The 8,612-nt window shown below is 37.1% G+C and overlaps 1 non-coding gene across 1 annotated transcript; it reads left to right on the top strand.

The window, feature by feature from the left end:
* The first annotated feature begins 2,711 nt into the window (after nt 1-2,711).
* Trnat-ugu (transfer RNA threonine (anticodon UGU)) lies at nt 2,712-2,789 on the top strand. The gene has a single exon. It is a non-coding gene; the product is annotated as a tRNA-Thr (tRNA).
* The last annotated feature ends 5,823 nt before the right edge of the window (nt 2,790-8,612 follow it).

Below are 8,612 nucleotides of genomic sequence, written 5' to 3'. Positions count from 1 at the left end.
TGCCTAGCCCATGTGAGGCACTGGGTTTGACCCTCAGTGCCACATTAAAAAAATAAAATTTTGCCCATCTACAACTAAAAAAAATTTTTTAAATGTTTGGGGGAGGAATTAATTACATTTTTGCTATTTATTCTAATTTAATTGCATTATGATCTATATGTGGTTGGTCTTTGGAGGTAGTAGATATCATTTTATAACCTAGAAGATGCTCAGTTTTCATAAAGATTTTTCTAGTGTAAATTATTTGTGCAAGATAAATGTTTTCAATGCTGGCCATGGCAATGGCAGGGACACTTAAACTATTAAAAATAACTTCTTCCTGTTTTACATACAAACCAAAAATAAAAATTTTTGTAGAGCATCATTGCCCTTCCTATCCTGCCTTAAACTGTCCCTCGTCTGCTCTGCCCCAGAGTATTCCCTATCAGTCTTAACTTTTCATGTCCATCATCATGCAGACTAAATTGCTAATAGTTATTCTAGTGAATGTGGGTGGCATTCAGTCTTTTTTCCTCTGATATTTTCTCTAACTTTATCTTAATTATGTAAGTGGCACATCTTAATTACATTAAAATTTGAAGTCATAGATGAAGAAAAAGGAAAATCAGTGTGGGCACAGTGGCACACCTTGTTATCCCAGTGGCTCAGGAGGCTGAGGCAGGAGGATCACAAGTTCAAAGCCAGCCTCAGCAATTTAGCGAGGCCCTAAGCAACTTAGCAAGATACTGTCTCTAAATAAAATATAAAAAGGACTGGGGATGTGGCTCAGTGGTTAAGCGCCCTGGGTTCAATCCCTAGTACCAAAATAAATAAATAAATAAATAAATAAATAAATAAATAAATAAATAGAAAGAAAGAAAAGAAAATCAGGAATACCCGTGGCTCTCCTTAAGAGAAAAACCACTCCTGATATTTGTATACACTTTCACAGCTTTTCCTATGTATATTCATGGGATTATTTTACACAAATGAGTAATATACACAATACTCTTATCTTAATGAAACTAGCTCTCAAAGATCTACAGTTATCCCGCCTCCATAGCCTGTGCTGCACTAGCATTTTGGCAGTTGTATGTTCTCACACTAATTTCTTTCCCCAGATGACAGCATGGTTTTAGCTGCCTCAGCATGTCTTGTGTCTATTCCAGAATGTGTTCTCATTAAATGCTTATTGGTCTAAGACCTACCCTTGATTTCAGATCTCATCTTTCAGTTAACCACAATAACGAGAATTCTGAAGTTCTGAAATCACACAGATTGAGATTGTGAAGAATCACAGCAGGAAATTGAGCTGGTGGTGCTCAGATCCTTGTCTGAACCAGAAAGGTGCTAACACCTTTCGTTCTGGTTTCAGGATCGCAGGGAACTATTCAACACATCTATGTGTAGTTAATATAGCAATCATGATGTAGCAGGGGTCTATTTTATGCTTTGAATGTAGCTTTGCTGCTGTGCCATTTCAAATTATTTTTTAAATGGACATGTTTCTCTTCCCTTCTCCTTTTCCTCCTTAATCTCTCCCCCTCCCTAATCTTAGGGGAAACAGGATTTGCTTTCTTTCTCATCCTAGGCAGAGCTATCTGTCCTTAAGCACACCAATCACAGGAACAAAGTAATCCAGAACTGGGGATGGCACCAGAAGATCTCAGAAACAAGTGAATTACAACTCCAACAGAGAACATGGAATGCAGCCTTTGAATCACCTCTTTAACAGCCCCCTGTTCCTGCTGAAGGGCAGAATCAGTCTCTGGGACAGGAGTACCCTGTTTCTCCTTTGCTAACAAAGCGATACAAGTTCTTTTTCCTTTTTCTCAAAATCGGGTCCTTGTTATTGGATTGGCATTGGGGACAAAGGCCTTGCATAAATTTTATATTTATTATAAGTGAATGCACTGAACCTTATATGTTCAGCTCTTGGTTTTGTTTGTTTGATTGGATATTGTGGTTCTGGGGACTGAACTCACACATGGGCTTCACACATGCTAGGTAAGCACTTTGCCACTGTGCTACATCTCTAACCCTCATCTCTGTTTTTAAAATGATAAGTCCTCAAGAGATTAGTCATCACAAAGACAAGAGAGAGAGAGAGAGAGAGAGAGAGAGAGAGAGAGAGATTCGCCATTTCTTACTACCTATCAACTTTCTGTACCATCAAGGCTGAGGATCAAAATCCTGGACCATGGTGACATTGCCTTAGGGAATTTCATCATTGGTGGTAGTCCTATCTGGGCTCCCAGCCACCAGGTTCCTTAGAATATATTGTGTCACTCTGCCTACAGCAATTCCTGCTAGATTCCACTCCCAGTGGGGAAAGGTTTGCCTCATTCTTGTATCATCATGTAGTACCTTGTTCTTTACATAGTCAAATAGACCAAAGGTTTTCAAGTATCTTTTTAGGACTACAATTTTTTTTAACTAAATAAAAGCATGGACTTTCAGCGCCTTTAAGTTAAACTATGTGGAGGGATGAACTGTATAAGTTTTCCCTGTGTGCCTTCTCTCTCTTTCTGCTAACACCTAAAACCTCTTTTAATAATCAGCTCAAGCTTCTCCTGAACTAGGAAGACATCTTCAATGCACCTCACACCAAACTATGTGCCTCTTTCTTTGAACTCCCCAAATATCGTATTGCTTGTCAATCTGTGCACTTACTACAGAATACTAGAATTGGGGCTTATGCTTTGACAGTCTTAAGACTGAGAGATTGGGCTGGGGAGATAGCTCAGTCGGTAGAGTGCTTGCCTTGTAAGCAAAAGGCCCTGGGTTCGATCCCCAGCACCCCCCCCCCAAAAAAAAAAAAAGACTGAGAGATCACTGAGCACAGAGCCTTCATTTTCTTCTTTGTATCCCTAATGCCTACCAAAGTTTCTGATACATAGTTTTCTTTAGGAATGAATGAAGAAATAACTCAATGAATGCTTTGTCTAAAGCACTAGTCAAACTTATAAAGAAAATTTTGAATACGTACATTTTCATATTTGGTGGAACAAGCCCGCCCATATGACAACATAATTGCAGTTATAAAAATAATAAATAACATTGGACATATATCATGATATATGGTTTTGTGATGGGCTGACAGATCTGGCTCCATGAGAATGTTATAGGCCAGACTAAGGGAAATGACTAAACAGACTCCATTTTGCTCTGAGACTCCATGTTATGTAGAAAATAAGTTTCTCCCATGGGAACACCCTACCTCTGTACCCATCATCAGTTACTTAGTGTGACATGTTTAACAATACAAAATGACAATTCTTATGTAATAAAAAATTGCTCTCTTTTGATCCCTATTGCTCCTAACCAATGTGCCATGTAAACAGTAATTGTGTGATTATTAGTCACCATTCTTTAGTTTGTACCTAGGTGACCCACTTCCCCCTCTGTCCATGATCTCATGATGTTAGTTTGTAATTTCGAATCATAACAACAGACACTTATGATTGATGTGATTTTTGGTATAAAAACCCCTGCAACCCTGTGGTCGGTGCTGTTCTCAATAGCCATTTTTGGGGGGCATTGTGTGAGACAGTCAGTCAGCCTGTTTAATAAAGACTCTCAAATTTGGACTTCTCAGTGGTGATTGGTCTGTTCTTAAATTGCACCCCATAACAGTTTTATATCTATTAACTTTTTAATCCTCAAAACAACATTGCAAGATAACTTTAGTTATTTCAGATTTCCATATAAAGGAAGTTCCTTGCTAAGATCATATTCTTTATATTGCATAGTTCACCAAGACATAATCAAACATATCTTACACATCAGCTATGGCACCCAACCCTTGGGTTAAACCTGGCTCCAAAGCCCAGTTACACTGTGGTAGTCTGCAGCTGTCCCTATGTTTTCTTCAAGCTCACTCTCTTCTCAGTGACTGTACATTTGTGTATCTACCTGAATTATCTCTATTTTGCCTCCCAAAATCCATTACTTATGACTTGAGAAATTAGACTGAACAGGAAAATAGCCACTGCCAGAAAGAAAAAGGATTTTATTTTTGCTTTTAATGTTAGAATTCAACAGGTTTATGTTTTGAAAAGGGGAAGAATAAAAAGAGAGGCCAAAGATAGAAAAGAAAGAAAAAGAAGGAAAAAAGAAAAGAAAAAGTATATACTCGATGGCATAAGGCTGAAGTAAAAGTAGAAAAGCTAAAGCAGATCTAGACGATGATAGTAATAATATCTCCTTCACCATAACAGATTGGAACGAAGGGATCATAAGCAGAAATTCAAGTACTTGCCCAAAGTTGATAGGGGAAGTTCAGGGAGTCCCCACACTATGACTTCTGCTTTCTTTCTGTAGTGGAGGTGGGACATCTGCTCAGAACAAGAACAATAATAAGGGAAGTTTTAAGACACTGAAAAGAATTTGAAGTAGACTTTGTGGAAGTGAGAATGTGGCTAACCAAAGAAATATAAAAGTGGGCTGGGTGGTGGGTGGGGGGGGTCAGTTGAGGATCAATTCAAAATTGAGCCTTAATAATATTTAATGGCACCAGACTTTTCTGCTTATTGGTTTCCTCCATCAGAGTTCGGGTAATGAGTGGAGGCACAGCTAAGCATTTTTAACTGCATTCATCTAAGCGTTTTGTTGGCTGGGTTAAACTGTTCACTATGATGCCATTACGAAAGACTTAGGTAGGTCCACAGTGGTTCCAGGATTGTTGAAGCTCCAGAACTCAAAGATATTGGTTCTGTCATATTTCAAAACAAGGCTTTACAATGCAAAGATGTTAGTTTAGGGAAGTGTGAACATAAAAATAAAGTCATAGTGAAACTTCACCAAATTAAACATCACAGACCAAAAGACCTAGTCACTTTGACATGTGTATTTTAACTTTGAGACACATGTGCTTTATCTATAATTTACATAAAAATCTGAAACTATCATACTCACCAACGTATCTCCAATTATCAGCATAGTAACTGACATGTTAAATGTTTTAGTATTTTATAAACGGATGTCATAATAATCCTTGCTTTTGCAATAATGAAAGTGTTCTTGGGAACTGTGTTCTTAAATAGGATGACTCAGCATCATAAAAATATTACCTCCCTAAATTAACTTAACATAATCTCAATAAAAGATCAACCAAAGTTTTATGTAATTAGACAAGAATTTATTAAAATTCACATAGAAAAAGACATATGCAAGAATACATAGGAACAAACAAATAAAAACAGAGAAATAGCCTTACTGAACATTAAAAATATTAAAATATATTATAAAGCCCCAATAATTAAAATACTACGATAGGATGGTGAAATAAAACTGATGAGAAATAGATCCAAGTACCTATAGAAATTTATATATATGAAAAAGATGGCATTTCAAGTCATTTGGGACAAAGATGAACTTTTGTAATAAATATGCCAGGACAAATGCTTAGCAATTTGGAAATAATTATATACCAGACTCATGCTATTCACAAGACTAGATTCAAATATATCAGGAATTCAAATGTAAAAAAGGGAGCCATGCAAGTATTTTTAAAACTTCCAAAGCCAAAAGACAAATATAAACTTGTAAAAACAAAAAAGCAAAAAAAAAAAGATTTGCAACACAAAGAAAGATAAAATACTCCTATGTATAAAAATCTCTTGAATTTCATGAAAAAATGATCAAAATCATAATAGAAAATGGGGGAAATACATGAATAAATAACAAAAATACACTCAAATGGCTTTTAAATTCTTAAATATATGAAAAGATGTTCAAACTCAGGGAAACATAAAGAAATAATGAGATACTAATTTTCACAAATCAGATTAGCATACATTCTGTTGGCAAGATATTGAGGAAGCAAGTTCTTTCTCACATGACAGTACACATACAAACTATGCTTTTGGAGAGAAATTTTGCAAAGAAGTTAGTATAACCAACTGTATATGTATTTGCCCTTTGTGTTAGTCAGTTTTTCATCACTATAACTGAAATACCTCATAAGAACATCTTAAAGGAGAAAAAAGTTTTTTGGGGGGTTCACAATTTCAAAGGTTGAGTCTATACTCAACTGGTTCCAAGGCAAAAACATCATGGTAGAAGGGCCTAGTGGAAGAAAGCGGTTCTTAGCTCATGGAAAGGAGGAAGGAAGATGCCAGATATAGTTCAAGGCCATGACCCCAGCGACCTACTTCCTGCATCCATGCCCTACCTTCCTACTCTTAACAACCAGTAATCCATTCAAATTATTAATCCATTAGATGGATTGATCCACTGATGAGGTTACAACTCATAATATAATCATTTTATTTCTCAACATTCCAGAATTACCTAATATATGAGCTTTTTGGAAGATACCTCAAATCCCAAACCACAACACATTTTGATCCAGAAATCCTACTTCTAGGAATTTACCTGAAGATGCACTCTTAACAACATATAACACTACATATACACACTGCAGTATTGTTTGTAATTGTAAAATACTGGAAACAACCTAATCCTCATTCCCTGAAGCATGTTAGATAAATTATAAAAACCCACAAAATGCTATAAGAAATAATAGTCTCTATGAATTTCTGTGGATATATTTTAAGGGGAAAAAAAGTAGTATGATGCCTTTTAGTAAGAATGACGATAAACTGATCATATATATATATATATATATATATATATATATACATATATATCATATGTGAAAAAGAAACAGGAAGGGGAAGAGGGCACGGGGGAAATGTTAGTCAAAGGACAGATAATTACATTAAGAGAAATAAGTTCAAGAGATCTATTAGACAGCATGGTGATTATAGTTGATGATGATATATTATATTCTTAAAAAAAGAAACAGGGAAGATAAATCCAACATAGTAAGATTGGTTACCTATGTGAGGTGATGGGACTGATGTGGACAGAAAGTGGGAACTGAGGACAAAAGAGGTGGGAATACTTCTCTGAGTACCTTTTTGTGAAGTTTCTACTTTCAGAACTATGTTAGTGTTTCACCTACTCATTATCTATCTATCTATCTATCTATCTATCTATCTACCTATCCATTTTTTTATTTACTTACCTACCTATGTAATTAAAAGCAACCAGAGAATTCAATTGGAGACTCAAAAAAATATAATAGTTATAAATGAAATGTGTTAAAAATAAATGGCATAACTAGACTGGAGCAATTAGAAAAGGGGAAAAAAATGAACACACAAATGAAGGAGGAAAGAAAAGAGAAAGAAATGTCTACCAGTGTCTTGCATCACATACAAAAATTCAAAATAGTTCATAGACCTAAATGTATAAAACTTCTAGATGAAAACTTCAAACCTCATCAAAGTTAAGACCTTCCAAATGAGGGGTGGGGAGGGGATGGGGGGAAGGAAAGATAATTAAATGAGACAAACATCATTACCCTATGTACGTGTATGATTATGCAAATGGTATGACTCTACTTCATGTACAACCAGAGAAAAGGCAGTTGTACCCCACTTGCGCACAATGAATTGGAAAAAAAAAAAAATTAAGACCTTCCTCTGAGCCTTGAAAGACACTGTTAAAAGAATGAAAATGCCTGCACCAGCCTCCAAAGAAGCTGGGGAGCCCCAGCAAGGGTGGGCTGAGTCCGCATGGAGGCAGGCACAGCATCCCTCAGCAGTAGGGGGGCAGATGGGCAGGCTCAGCTACCGACCTCCGTCCTCGGTATGGGGGCAGGCTGTGGGGCTCAGCGCTGGTCTGTCCACAGTGGAGGGGTGGGCTCAGCACCAGCGTCCGACCTCGGTGGAGGGGTGGGCAGGCTCAGCGCTGGCAACCGACCTTGGTGTGTGTAGGGAGGCTGGTGTGGGCATTTTGAATTGTTCCTGAGGGCATGGCCATCATCACTGGAAGGGCGGCTCCCTTCCCAGGACACCTACAGGAGACTGAAGGCCCTTTGACAAGTACCTCTATTTACTCACTTACATCCCACACCCTTTCCCATCCTCTTGTTCACAACTAGAAATCCTGTAAATAGTAATCGAATTGATCCTGTTTGTTTTAATAATATTAAAGTCTTTATAGGGGCTATCTGGTTCAGGGCTTCTCTGTATTGGGTGCTATTGTTATCTCCCTTTCAAAGGAGAGGTAGTGGAAAACTGCAGGGTCATAATAAGCCTGCGGGGGGTGGGGGGGGAACTTCAGTATCTCTGATCTTCACTGCTAGAGGGGAATATAGAGAAATAATACGAAAAAACAGGGGAAGAAAGTGTCCCTTACAAACCAAGATGCTATTGTGATAGACTCCAATGACAGCATGGCAGTAGAAATGACAGAAAAAGAGTTTAGAATCTCCATACTTAAAATGATCCATGAAGCAAAAGATGAGATAAGAGAACAAATGCAGGCCATGCATGACCATTCCAGTAAACAGTTAAAAGAACAAATGCAGGAAACAAAAGAACACTTCAATAAAGAGATAGAGATTCTGAAAAGAAAAACAAACAAACAGAAATACTTGAAATGAAAGAAACGATAACCCAAATTAAAAATTCAATAGAAAGCATCAGCAACAGAATAAACCTCGTGGAAGACAGAATCTCAGACAAAGAAGACAAAATATTTAATCTTGAAAATAAAGTTGAACAAACTAAGAAGATGTTAAGAAGTCATGAATAGAACCTCCAAGAATTATGGGATAT

This window comes from Sciurus carolinensis, chromosome 4 (genome assembly GCF_902686445.1).
Source record: "Sciurus carolinensis chromosome 4, mSciCar1.2, whole genome shotgun sequence".
Lineage (NCBI taxonomy): Eukaryota > Metazoa > Chordata > Mammalia > Rodentia > Sciuridae > Sciurus > Sciurus carolinensis.
This window is presented reverse-complemented; position numbering and strand designations above follow the sequence as displayed.